Below are 14,418 nucleotides of genomic sequence, written 5' to 3'. Positions count from 1 at the left end.
TGTAAAATTGTGTACTTTCTACATAGTCCCACAAGAGCTCACATAACATTATACCTAGATTCTCATTATGATACCAGGAGCAGGTAGCTTGGAAGTGTGTTTTATCTCTTTTTTTTTAAGAGAGTCATGTTCTCAGGAGGAAATGGATTCCTGCCTTGCTCTTCAGTAAAGGGTTTGGTGATTGATTTCTGCTAATTCTTTTGTTATAACTCTTCCAATATTTCAAAGTATGAAGTTACAAGGGGCAGACAGTGCTAACCTTTAAATCACCCAATTACAGGGCTACACAGCTGAAAGAGTAAAAGGTGGTCTTGAATACATGTGGACATTTTTCATAGGGTGCTTATGCTTCTCAGAAATTCTCCTTGTCATCAGCCCATCTTGAGCACTTGGCTTGCTTAAAAAACACCTTTGTTTTGGATGGAAAAAAAAAATGAAGGCAGAACAAAACAAAGCTTTTTCCCAAAGAACTTCAATTTACAATACATAGCTGCAGCCCAAATTAGATGTCTTAGCTCAAGGAAAGCTGTTCTGTTTGTACTTTAACACCCTTCACCCCCCCTACACACTCTGATAAACTTTAGCTTTTAAGACTCTCCAGCTGTGCCTCCAGCAGTAATTGGGGTCATTAGTCTTTGCCTCCCTAGGCTAATTACCAACACAATCCAAATGTCATCCCGTAAAGAAATGGAGCTTGAGCCGGCTAAAGGCTGCAGCAGCATGCAGGTAGAAATAAAGGGGAAGAGAAAAGTCAAGACTCTGTTCCGTGCCTGTATTTTATCCTCTCCCTCAAACAGCAAGTTGTACTCCCTTCTACAAACACTCTTCACTTCAACAGGCTCCCACATGTTAATGTTAAGTGAGGCAAAACTAAAAGAGATGTTCATGGCTTACCTGTGTTCGCACTTACCACACTTACATTGTTTGCCTTTTTAGTATAGGTCTTAATTAGAAATGGAGCCCTTTGTGTTTTAGTTTGAAAGGTGCACTTCAATAAAGTTCTGGTGGCTAGCACCTTTGTTTCTGGCATGGTGGAAGTTTGTCCAATGTTGACATTTTAATCATGGGATGGAAAATCCACAAGAATGGCTAATGCACTGTGGTATCCATTCTTCATTTGTAAAGGCAAACTTGAAGTCAGTCTATGAGGTGTGGCATACAAAAAGTGCAGATGAGGGAAGAGAGGTAAAAAGTGTCATTCTCACCCAGAAAAAAAATTCTCATTTGACCTTAAAATCTGACATGAACATTAAAATGTTATGGACAAATCCTTGAAGTCAGAGAAACTTACATAACGCATTTGTTTAGCAGCTTTGCTTTGGTGAGCAAACTCTATCTGTGACCCGGGTAAAAGTGTATGCTGAGCTGCATTCCCCTGATTAATAGAGGAAAAATAACTTTTTCACACCAGGTTTTGAATTTTGCTCTGCATTGTTGCTTGTGGTTGGCATACTGGGTCCTTAGTAACAGGAGAAGTCAAGGGTTCTGCCAGTTTGCAAAAGCAGTTCTGAGGAACAGTTCAGCGCACCACCTCATGTTTCAGGTAACTTCACAGTCATGCTGATAAGTCAAAATGATTCTATGAGGGGAAAATGCAAATCAGTGAGTCTCCAGGGCTGTATTTGCATTCCTTTAATAGGAGCATGAGACAGGAATGGGCACTATGCAATATGTTTTCCCTGGATAAGTACACAGGGCTCTGCTCTGTAGTTGTTACTGGGAACTGACCTTTAGGGCAAGTTTTTGGTCACTGAAGAGTAGATTTAGGGAAGATGCTTCAGGACTGTTGGCTGTTTGCTGCATTGGACCATTCAGAGCTACATAAAAGCTGAATAAAAGCAGGATCTATTCTCCATATTCCTTCCCTTACTGAGCAATACAAAACCTACCCATGGCCATGGATTAGTTAGTCAGGAGGGTGACAGGTCGGACTTGATGATCTTTGAGGTCTTTTCCACCCTTGTTGATTCTATGATTCTATCTTGTGTGATCAAGTGTGGCTCAGTTGGTAGCACATAAGACCCTTAATGGGAAGGTCGTGAGTTCAAGCCCGTAGTGTCCTCCCTACTCTAGTCATGAGGTCTGTGGTGACAGGTTGGACTTGATGATCTTTGAGGTCTCTTCCAACCTTAGTGATGCTGAATACTGAATGATTCTGAGAAGCCCTGCCTGCAGTACGTCTTGTAGGTTTGATTGTTGCTGCCCTTGACTCTCTTTGGGAAAGTTTAATTTTTAGAACAGACTGAGATAAAAACTTGCCATGTTGTTGCATGATAAATTAGATTTTGTTCGTGGTTTAATATCCAACATAATTTTTGGACTTGTTTTTTTTTATGCATCTATTCATAGGTCAGTTCATCTGTTTGCCTGAGAAAGCTGTCAGAAAACCTATTTATTTGATACTGTGCTGCATGTGCTTAGAAGGATTTCAATTTTCTCAGTGACAAATAACAAAAGTACAGCTTGAAAGCTGGTTGAAATTGCCTAGAACTCCTTTTTTCTTTGCAAAAAGAGTGGAAGTGTTTAGTTGTTTGTGTGTTTTTTTTTTCCTTCCCTTCCTCATTGTTATTAAGTTCAACTTTGGGTTTGTGTTTCTTTTCTATAACTGCCAACTTGAGGAGTGCCAGCACAGTTCTACCCATCCAGATAAAGTTCAGGCATCTCTTTCTGTTAAAGTGGAGAGATTGTGGCACAAATGGTTCATTACCTAGGGAGGATTCCACAGACTTTAACACAGCAAATAATTTTATTTACAGGCAATGGAAATAATAAAAATATTTATCTAACTGAGGCTATAGCTGCCTCTCAGGCTGGAGTTCTGAATGAAGCTGCAAATTGAATGTAAATTATGAACATAAACACCATTATCCATTTTTCCAGCTCATCTCTCTTTTGCCTGTTACCCTTTCTGATTTGTTACACAGCTCTGTCAAGAGGAGAAAGACGTTTGAGATCAGCTAATGTATAAGGCAATGTGAATGTGTGTGTGCACGCATCTGAGACTAAGTTCTTGGCAAATACTGGACCAGATCACTGGGTTCTTAAAAAAGATATTGATGTCTTAATCTTTTGTTGCATCCTCATCTGGGTACACAGCACCAAAATAAAAGACGTTTCAAGTAGAAAAGTCTTTTTATTTTCAAGTAGAAAAGTCTTTGTTTTTCCTCTACCCTTTTTGTTTTACAGCAGATAAAAGTATGACTTTCAAGAATAAAATATTCTATTATGTCTTTGCCAACAGGGATACTGCTGAAGCCACCTCACTGACTGCCCCAGAATTCCCCTTTGGTGGAAGACAAAAAACTTAGAAAATGCCCACATTGGTTTCTTTGTTGCCCTTTCTAATTCACTGTAGAAAATGATGTGTAGTCAGACTGTTCTCAAGCTTTGGTGACCCTTACTAGATGTAAACTTTGGGTGGGAGGGGAAAAAAAAATCAGGTCCATTCCCCTATTCTCTTCTCTTCTCTTCTCTTCTCTTCTCTTCTCTTCTCTTCTCTTCTCTTCTCTTCTCTTCTCTTCTCTTCTCTTCTCTTCTCTTCTCTTCTCTTCTCTTCTCTTCTCTTCTCTTCTCTTCTCTTCTCTTCTCTTCTCTTCTCTTCTCTTCTCTTCTCTTCTCTTCTCTTCTCTTCTCTTCTCTTCTCTTCTCTTCTCTTCTCTTCTCTTCTCTTCCCTTCCCTTCCCTTCCCTTCCCTTCCCTCTTCCCTTCCCTCTTCCCTTCCCTCTTCCCTTCCCTCTTCCCTTCCCTCTTCCCTTCCCTCTTCCCTTCCCTCTTCCCTTCCCTCTTCCCTTCCCTCTTCCCTTCCCTCTTCCCTTCCCTCTTCCCTTCCCTCTTCCCTTCCCTCTTCCCTTCCCTCTTCCCTTCCCTCTTCCCTTCCCTCTTCCCTTCCCTCTTCCCTTCCCTCTTCCCTTCCCTCTTCCCTTCCCTCTTCCCTTTCCCCTTTCCCCTTCCATCCCATCCCATCCCATCCCATCCCATCCCATCCCATCCCATCCTATCCTATCCTATCCTATCCCATCCTATCCCATCCCATCCTAGATTAAAAGCCCTCCTGCCCCCTGTCCTTTTAAAAACTAAAAGTAACAAGCAGAGCCGTACTACCACTCTGTAACTAAAATTCTGTTTGCTTTCATCTGGTAGTGGTATCTAAAACAGTCACAAAACCACACAATATCTTTCCTCTTCTGTCTGTTTTAAGGTCCTCTTTAGTGTATTAATGGCAACAGTTAATTTTACTGCTGTCCTTCATTTCGGCAGTAGTTGTTTATAAAGCAAGCACTAATAAGAGGATATTTCAGGTGAATGTGTTTGTTCATTAAGGAGGTCTTCCCAAGATGCCTCTACTGAGAACATTTTATTGATCACTGAAGAGTTAGATGAGGAAAATTCATCAAGACTTGTGGAAGCTGTTCTCTGTTTAAGGCACAAATGCCTTCTCAAACCCCAGCATTCATGGGCAAAATGTGTGTTGGGTTTTTTACAGCTATTAGCATGTAACCATTTCCTAATTATTATTGACAGAGCTTTATTCTTGTGCAGATATCTCCTTGTTGCTTATGAAATTTCTGAGTGAGTCTTTGAATCCTCAGTGTTGTGCTTGTGGGCAAGCTGCTCTGTTTTGAATCTTTTCCGTGTTGAGAGGTGGAGGAACCTTCTGCACAGAGATGTGTATACATGTACAAGGACTGTGAAGAGAAGTCATAGACTTATTTTTTAAAGGCCCTTGGGGGAAAAAAAAAGTCATAAAGGAATTAATTTTGGAATACCAGATACTCTTTTCTTCTCCCATAGCTTGTGTAGCTTGATTAGATAGTGTTGGATGATAGGTTGGATTTGATGCTCTCAAAGGTCTTTTCCAAGCTGGTCAATTCAATTCAATTCAATTCCATTCCATTCCATTCCATTCCATTCCATTTCATTCAATTCAATTCTATCCTATCCTATCCTATCCTATCCTATCCTATCCTATCCTATCCTATCCTATCCTATCCTATCCTATAGCCTGGCTTCAGAAAATGCCACATTTCTGTGGAAACAGGAACACATACTACAAAAGGGAGGAAGAGAGCAATTTGGCATTTAAACTGTCTCTATTCTTCACCCACTTATGACAAATTCAAGCTCCAGAAAATTTTAGTACAATTGAATTGCACAATGAACACTCATCTCATAGGAGGGAGAAGGTGTGATCTGCATGAATATTCTTTCTAAACATGTTATCCCTTGGGAAACTATTTTAGACTATGCTATAGGACATTCTAAACAGACATGAGAGTTGAGCTAAAGCAGGGCCGAGCCAAACAAAGAGACAAAGTTGATGATAGTGGGACACTGAACCTCTTCAGGTAAGCTTCTCATGCTAGCCTCTTGCTACAGCTGACAGAAGTAAAAACCCTCCCACCCTGCACCTCCCACCTGTTTCATTTGTCTGCTTTAGGATGCAATGAATCACATGCTAGAAGGAGTGTGTCACGAGATGGAGCTGAAAGGAAGCCTTGGGTGACTAGCTGAGATTTAAATGTCTGTGCTATAAAACTACAGAAGAGAAATCCCATTCCTCTTCCCTTATTTCTTCCTGGTGTGCGATGTGAAAATTTGACAGGTAAGTGATTCTCTGGGTAGCTGTGGAAAGCACCACATTTTGAGGCATAAAAGCCTTGATTCTATTATCAGTAATATTTAGCAAACTGCAAATTGAGATTGGTGGCTCACAGGGAATGCACGTGTTCCTGGCAGGTCACCTTCAGGGGAATGATCTTATTTACAACCTTGGAAAGAAGAATAGTTTAATGATATACATCTGCTTGACTGATTTAATATTTTTGCTTTCAAAGTATCATGCTCATCTTCTGGAGACTTGTTCAGACTCTATTTTACATTTGTACATGGCACTTGTAAGCACCACTTATTTGTCTGCACAAAATTCCTGGCTGAAATGAAAAAAAAAGCTGCTTTACCACTTTTTAGAAATAGGAAACTTAATCACAGGCAGACTTTGCCACGGGCCAAGGTCTGCAGCAAATCTATCCTGAGTGAGGACTCTGGAGAACATCACTCTGAGATCCTCAGCTTTAATTAGATGTTTGGGATTGCCCACACCCAGGTGCAGGACCTTGCACTCAGCCTCCTTGAACTGCATGAGGTTCACAGAGGTCCACATCTCAAGCCTGTTAAAGTCCCTCTGGATGACATCACAGAATCACAGAATAAGGTTGGAAGAGTCCTCAAAGATCATCAAGTCCAACCTGTCACCACAGACCTCATGACTAAATCATCCATTCCCTCCAGAATCAAGTTCTTGCTCTCTTCCAGCCTGGCCAGTAAAATAATAACTTACTGAAAGCTCAGTGTAAAGACTCATATATTTCCTCAAAAGTTACCATACCTATGAAAAAATATTTTCCAGGGGAAGGGAGGAAGGGAGGAAGGATGGAAGGAAGGAAGGAAGGAAGGAAGGAAAAGGAAGGAAAGAGAGGAAGGAAAGAGAGGAAGGAAGGAAGGAAGGGAAAGGAAGGAAAGAGAGGAAAGAGAGGAAGGAAGGAAGGGAAAGAAAGGAAAGAGAGGAAGGAAGGAAGGGAAAGAAAGGAAAGAGAGGAATGAAGGAAGGGAAAGAAAGGAAAGAGAGGAAGGAAGGAAGGGAAAGAAAGGAAAGAGAGGAAGGAAGGAAGGGAAAGAAAGGAAAGAGAGGAAGGAAGGAAGGGAAAGAAAGGAAAGAGAGGAAGGAAGGAAGGGAAAGAAAGGAAAGAGAGGAAGGAAGGAAGGGAAAGAAAGGAAAGAGAGGAAGGAAGGAAGGGAAAGAAAGGAAAGAGAGGAAGGAAGGAAGGAAGGGAAAGAAAGGAAAGAGAGGAAGGAAGGAAGGGAAAGAAAGGAAAGAGAGGAAGGAAGGAAGGGAAAGAAAGGAAAGAGAGAAAGAGAGAAAGAAAGAAAGAGAGAAAGAGAGAGAGAAAGAAAGAGAGAAAGAGAGAGAGAGAAAGAGAGAAAGAAAGAGAGAAAGAGAGAGAGAGAAAGAGAAAAAGAAAGAGAGAAAGAGAGAGAGAAAGAGAGAAAGAGAGAAAGAGAGAAAGAAAGAAAGAAAGAAAGAAAGAAAGAAAGAAAGAAAGAAAGAAAGAAAGAAAGAAAGAAAGAAAGAAAGAAAGAAATTCCCAGGCAGCTCTAATTCTTGTGCACACAAACATTTCCATTAGCTTCATGGGGATGACTTGTGCATAAGATCCACTTCCACAATTAACAGTCTTACAGAACTGAGTTTTAAATCAAGGGTTGGGTGGTTTTTTTTTCCCCTTTTCCAAGAGCCAGACACCCTGAGGAGTGAGAAAACACAGCCTCTGAGGACAAATTGATAGGATAGATTTCTGCAGGGGAAACAAATACCTTCATTTGTGTTAGTAGCAAAAACATTGCGCTGTCTAATGGAAAACAGGCTTGGGTGTTAATGCTTTCTTCTATTGCTAACACTCTCCACCAAATAATGATCAAGTTTCCTTTGAATTTTAAAATGCTTCCAGGCTATTGGTCTCTCTTTAATTTTCCCCCCTCCCCCCTTTCCTAATGACTATTAGTACCAGAATATATTGCCAAAATTAAACCAAAGTAAATTCTCTAAACCATGAGCTTATGCACTTTTCATGTCATGAGTTTAATTTGCTGGTGCTAATGTATGAAAAATACAACCTAATAAATACAGTTTGGCTGGGGTCAGATATGTCACAGAATCACAGACTCACCAAGGTTGGAAGAGACCTCAAAGATCATCAAGACCAACCTGTCACCACAGACCTTGTGACTAAACCATGACAGCAAGTGTCACGTCCAATCCCCTGTTGAATACCTCCAGGGATGGGGACTCCACCACCTCCCTGGGCAGCACATTCCAACAGCTAACAACTCTCTCAGTGAAAAACTTTCTCCTCACCTCCTGCCTAAACTTCCCCTGGTGCAGCTTGAGACTGTGTCCTCTCATTCTGTTGCTAGTTGCTTGAGAGAAGAGACCAACCCCCTCCTGGCTACAACCACCCTTCAGGTAGTTGTAGACAGCAATAAGGTCTTTCCTGAGCCTCATTAATGCTTCCCCCCCACCCCCCTCCATCTTTGTGTGTTTGTTTATTCTTTTTAGTTTCAGACAGACCCTCAAGAAATACCTGGATGAGTTTAGGTTCTGTTTTCCCCTCTGAGCTTTAAGGATGCTATTCCATTTTTCTTATGCTCTTGAGTTATTTTATTGTTTAGGGCATTTTGAGGGTTTTGTTTCTTTGGGGTTTTTTTGGGGGTTGTGTTGTTTTATTTGCATGGTTGGCTGGTTGGTTTGGGGTTTTGTGAGTTTTTCTGGTTGGTTGGGCTTTGGGGTGTCTTTCTGGGTTGGTTGGTTTGTTTCTTTTTGACAAAGGATCATTAAGATTGGGCTGAGTTTCCTGTTTCTGGAGGGAGTAGGTAATCACAGAACACTCAGTGCTTTGAGGTGAAACCTATCTTTTCCAACCTGGTTAATTGTATTCCATTCCATTCCATTCCATTCCATTCCATTCCATTCCATTCCATTCCATTCCATTCCATGTCTGTTTTGATTCCAGTCCTGAAACCAGGATGAGGAGCTGAAAAACTTGAGTAGACAGCAAGCTTGAAGTTGAGGAGGAAAGCTGAAAAGGAGTGGGAAGCTACAAGAAAGCTGGGGAGGGACTTTTTAGGGTGTCAGTTAATGATAGAATGAGGGGGAATGGAAAAAAAAAATAGAAATGGGTAGATTCAGATTGGATGTTAGGAAGAAGTTGTTGCCCATGAGGGTGGTACAGGTTGCCCAGGGAGGTGGTGGAAGCCTCATCCCTGGAGGTTTTTCAGGCCAGGCTGGATGTGGCTGTGAGCCACCTGCTGTAGTGTGAGGTGTCCCTGCCCATGGCAGGGGGGTTGGAACTGGCTGATCCTTGGGGTGCCTTCCAACCCTATGATTCCATGATTCCATTCTATGATTCCATGTCTTGAACATATCCTTCAGGATAGTATCTCACCAATAATTGCTTGAATTTTTGCCATAAACAGGTGATGCTGGAGCTGGTGCCCTGAGGTCCTGGATCACAAAGGAGTGCTCAGACAGCTGCCTTTGAAAGGATTGCTCTTTTTCTGCTCAAAGTGTAAGCAGCTGCTCCTGTCCTTGTGACTGAGCACGTCTGTGATGTGTTTGCAGTGTTTGTGTCCTGTTACACTCATGGCTCAGTTTTGCCCATCGGTTGAAGATGTGTGGCTGTACTCCACAGAATGGCTCGAAGACCTCTGAGGAAATAATCAAGGAGATGAAGCATTCTTGTTCTGTCCACTCAGCCTGTGCAGCAGCTCAGTGGCAATTGAAATGCCACTTGACATATAGATCTAAATTTTATATGGGAAGTACTAAAGCTGCTCTCATTCCTAGCAATTTGAGAATCTGTTCAACACAGCAGGCTCAAACCTTTAGTGCTGCTTCAAACTATGAAGTTGTCTGCCTTTGCTGCTTGCACAAGGCTTCAGAGAGAGCACTACTATAGACTGTAGGAAATGTAATGTTTTAAAACCTGTGGAGATTCTTCAGCATTTGTTGACTTCTAGCCCTGCTTCATAGTAAATGACCTCATACTATTCAGCTTGTCTAAGTACAAGGAAGGAGGAAGTATAATGAAGGAAGGAGCTCAGCTATTCCTTTTTTATTTCATCCTGTCCTTGACTTTCTTCCTGTGTGCTAAATGAACAGATGCAGGAGAAATGTCAGTGGTGACATGGCCAGTTCTGCTGTGAACCTTCCTGTAAACAGTCATGAGTCCCACGCAGTCTCCCTTTCTATTCTTCATTCACAGAGTACCTTCACAAAGCTTTTTCAAGTAAGTGGTAAAGCCACCTTCTGATAATGTGTTTGATGACAATCCAAGTTTAAAATCCTGTATTCTTGTGACTTTCTTGCATGTTTTACAACTACAAAAATGCCTCATGGGGCTTTTTTTATCCAAGCTACTTCCAGTACAGTGTAGAAACGTCAGCCTCTGTTCACAGCAGGGGTGAGAGATCCTAATGCCAGACTTCAGCAAGCCGTGGGTTCTGTAGAAGTGATGCTGTCCAAACCTTGACCTGCACTGCAAACTCTCTTTGTCAGGGAGTTCAGGAGTTAGCTATCCTAGGCAAAGATGAGCAAGGACTGGAAAGGATCCCTTCACCCAGGCCAGAGCTGTGTGGTTTGAATGACACCAAAGGTACCTGGGGAGCTAACTGGGATTGTACTGACCAGTATCTCTTTTATTTTCATGTAGGGAGTTGTAAGCACTCATAGGCATATTTTTTGGTGTTTTGTTGTTATTCTTGTGTGCATTGACCACACAACATATGTAAGATATACATTTGAAACAACCAGACATGCTGCAGAGGTGACTGTAGTCATACAAGGATAAAAGAGGGCTTAGAAAAGAGCTGCTAATTACACTTTGAGTTCTGCTGCTGAGAAAATCTGTCTAAGCTGTCTTCCATCATCCCTGTTGCTTGAGAGGTCAAGAGAAAAGAGTCTCCTTCCTAGGAACATTTTGGCTACCCTCCTGCTGCTCCCTGCAGAGCAAGGTTTGTGTTCTGCTTCTTTCCCTGCTGATAATCATGTTGTTACACTGAAAATTTGCCTCTTTTTCTGAAGTGTCAAAAATATTTGGAAAATCAGTGGAGTTATGTCTGTAAGTAGCTGTGAACAGACATGTGCCTTTGTGAGGTGATTTTGAGCTCGAGACTTCAAACCTGTTTAAAACTTCTCAGGAATGCAGTTTCTGCAACTGTCCTCATTCAAATGGGAAAGGCAAAAAGGGACAAGAAGCTGTCCAGGTAGCAAAGCTCTTTTTACTGACACTTTAAGAAGGACATTGAGACACTTAAATGCGTCCAGAGAAGGGCAAGGAGGCTGGGGAGAGGTCTCAAGCACTGCCCTGTGAGGAGAGGCTGAGGGAGCTGGGGTTGTTTAGTCTGGAGAAGAGGAGACTCAGGGACACCCCACACTAGATCAGGCTGGCCAGAGCCTCATCCAGCCTGGGCTTAAACACCTGGGCCCCTCAGTTTAGGAAGGATGTTGATTTGCGGGATAGTGTCCAGAGAAGGGCAACAAAGTTGGTGAGGGGCTTGGAACACAAGCACTATGAGGAGAGGCTGAGGGAGCTGGGGTTGCTTAGCCTCAAGAAGAGGAGACTCAGGGGTGACCTTATTGCTCTCTACAACTACCTGAAGGGAGGTTGTAAGCAGGCAGAGGTTGGTCTCTTCTCCCAGGCAACCAGCACCAGAACAAGAGGACACAGTCTCAAGCTGCACCAGGGGAAGTTTAGGCTGGAGGTTAGGAGGAAGTTCTACACAGAGAGAGTGATTGCCCATTGGAATGTGCTACCCGAGGAGGTGGTGGAGTCCCCATTCCTGGAGGTGTTCAAAGAGGAATTGGATGTGGCACTTGGTGCCATGGTTTAGTTGTCACGAGGTGTTGGGTGATAAGTTGGACTTGATGATCTCTGAGGTCTTTTCCACCCTTGTAGATTCTATGAGTCTGTGTTTCCGGGATACCCTCTATCTGTGTCTAGCATCCTGCTTTAGCCAAGGTTGTCAGTTTTAAATGCAATTCTCTTTCTGTTTGGTTCCATCCCTCCCGTGCCGTCCAGGCTTTCTGGCTGAAGCTGCCTGTGAATGAAGCAGTTGGCATGAAGTGCTCATGTGTTGAACAAATGTCACTCTCCCCCTTTTCAGAGCCAAGTGTGTCACCTGTGACGTGCCTAATTGCTCTGAAGTCCAGGCTTTACACCGTTTGGCAGAGCATCTACAGTGAAACTCTTGTTTTCACAAGCTAAGGCAACTGTGTTATATAGAGCCATATGTGCCAGTTGGTAGAGAGCAAACACTTTGCTAGGAGTTAGAGAGGTAATGAAATACTGCTCCAAATGTAGGGAAGTATGCCTGGAAGTGTCACTTGGGATAAATATTCCACTTCCATTTCCAGTGATTCATATTTCCTTCTGGGTTTGTGTTCTCTGGGTGCACCCTTGGGTTGGATTTTTTCTACTGCAGTCTCTGTTGATTTAGCAAAAAAAAAGAAAGAAGTCTTAACAGAAAGCTGAAATTTGTGTATATGTCCTGAAGTGGAGCAAAATTTAGTACTTCCAAATGTCTGCAAAGACCAAACCTCTAAAGGCAACCCAACCAACCAACTAACCTAGGAAATGAAGAGAAACACTGTGTTTAATTTTCACTTGAGCAATAATTGTTTTAGTATTAGCATGAAGAGCTGGAGCAAAGCTGTAAGGTATAACATTTTCTCCTTTTTTTGCCTTTTTTTTCCCTTTTTTTGGGTTAATTTTTGTTTGCTTGTTTGGCTGGTTGGTTTGCTTTGTTTGGGGCCCACCAACATGTGCATAGCCTCTGCAGTGTCCTTCTGGACTTATTTGCATTTCAAACCACTCCTTAGTCTTTCTTTTTCCTTTGTTTAAAGAAATTATGAGACCTGGACATGAAAAATCTACTGAGACTGTCACTTACTGCTACTATATATGTATATAATGTTATATAGGGCCATGAGGATGATCCAAGAGCCAGAGCACCTTTCCTGTGAGGACAGACTGAAGGAGTTGGGGCTGTTCAGTCTGCAGAAGAGAAGCCTCTGAGGTGACCTTATTGTGGCCTTCCAGTATCTGAAGGGGGCCTACAGGAAGGCTGGGGAAGGACTGCTCAGGATCTCAGGTAGTGATAGGACTAGGGGGAATGGAATGAAGCTGGAGGTGGGGAGATTCAGGCTGGACGTGAGGAGGAAGTTCTTCACCATGAGAGTGGTGAAGCCCTGGAATGGGTTGTCCCTGGAGGTGGAATGGAATGGAATGGAATGGAATGGAATAGACCAGACCAGGTTGGAAGAGACCTCAAAGGTCATTAAGTCCAACCTATCATCCAACACCACCTAATCAATTAAACCATGGCACGAAGCACCCCATCAAGTCTCCTCCTAAACACCTCCAGTGATGGGGACTCCACCACCTCCCCAGGCAGCCCATTCCAATGGGCAATCACTCTCTCTGTGTAGAACTTCATCCTAACCTCCAGCCTAAACTTCCCCTGGTGCATCTTGAGACTGTATCCTTTTGTTCTGGTGCTGGTTGCCTGGGAGAAGAGATAAACCTCTGCCTATCTACCACCTCCCTTCAGGTAGTTGTAGACAGCAAGAAGGTCTCCCCTGAGTCTCCTCTTCTCCTGGCTAAACAACCCCAGCTCCCTCAGCCCTTCCTCATAGGGCTTGTGTTCCAAGCCCCTCACCAACTTTGTTGCCCTTCCCTGGACACGCTCCAGCAAGTCAACATCCTTCCTAAACTGAGGGGCCCAGGTGTTTAAGACCAGGCTGGATGAGGCTCTGGCCAGCCTGATGTAGTGTGAGGTGTCCCTGCCTGTGGCAGGGGGTTTGGAACTAGATGATCCTTGTGGTCCCTTCCAACCCCGACTGATACTATGATACTATATATTTTATATATATTCTATATCTTATTGCTATAGGCTGTGAATTGTGTTTCTTCAAAAGCTCCTTTCTCCCACTCGCTCCAGGTAATGACTCAGGATATTAAATGAGATGCTGCTTGAAGGATTAAGATACTACTGAAACTTGGAATAAATTTAGACAGTCACCATGGTGAGAATACTTGGCAAACTTGGAGCTGATCATGTATTCCTGTTATCTTCACGGATAATTTCCAAATTCATCTATTCAGGCAGAGACAGCAAGAGCCTCTGCTCTACAGACACACTTATATATGCTTGAATGAGTGCTTCCAGGGGCCCCAGAACACTTGCTTGTCAGCCTACTGCACTGACACAGTGCTGTGATGGTAGGAAGCCTCTTTATCAGGCCAGCACAGGTGGAGGGCCTTTGTGAGCAGCTAACACTGGAGTGTTAGGTGATGTGCTCTTCTCTTCACCTCTGAGGAATACGTTGCTCTTTCAGGATCTGAAGGCAAGCTTTGGCCAGGCTAACATGCTCTGAGTATTCAAGAGGACACAGTCTCAAGCTGCACCAGGGGAAGTTCAGGCTCAAGGTAAGGAGAAAGTTCTTCACTGAAAGAATAATTGGCCACTGGAATGTGCTGCCCAGGGAGGTGGTGGAGTCACCGTCCCTGGAGGTGTTCATAAAAGGATTGGATGTGGCACTTGAAGCCATGGTCTAGTTGTCATGAGGTGTTAGGTATCAGGTAATAGCTTGGACTTGATGATCTCTGAGGTCTTTTCCAACCTGGCTGATTCTATATTTCTATATCCAGAACTGTTACAGCTGAATTGTGCTTCCTTTGCATTCATCAGGTGTTTGTTTGTTTCCTTTCTTTAACCCTTGTTCTCAGAATACTGCTCATCCCAATTCTTCTGCTGCTACTGCCTGCTTTATTCCTCACCCGTCTGGTTCCTGCCCTTCATTTC

At 43.0% G+C, this 14,418-nt stretch overlaps 1 long non-coding RNA gene across 1 annotated transcript; it reads left to right on the top strand.

Annotated features, from left to right (window-relative positions):
• Nucleotides 1–13,762: 13,762 nt before the first annotated feature.
• On the top strand, nt 13,763–14,045 carry LOC137455700 (uncharacterized). Its single transcript, XR_010990876.1, has 2 exons — nt 13,763–13,835; nt 13,952–14,045. It is a non-coding gene; the product is annotated as an uncharacterized lncRNA (long non-coding RNA).
• The last annotated feature ends 373 nt before the right edge of the window (nt 14,046–14,418 follow it).

Source organism: Melanerpes formicivorus, unplaced genomic scaffold (genome assembly GCF_026170545.1).
Source record: "Melanerpes formicivorus ecotype bairdi unplaced genomic scaffold, bMelFor1.0.p_v2 SCAF_105, whole genome shotgun sequence".
NCBI classification, from domain to species: Eukaryota; Metazoa; Chordata; class Aves; order Piciformes; family Picidae; genus Melanerpes; species Melanerpes formicivorus.
The sequence above is the reverse complement of the archived record's forward strand: the minus strand, read 5'-3'. Positions and strand labels throughout refer to the sequence as shown.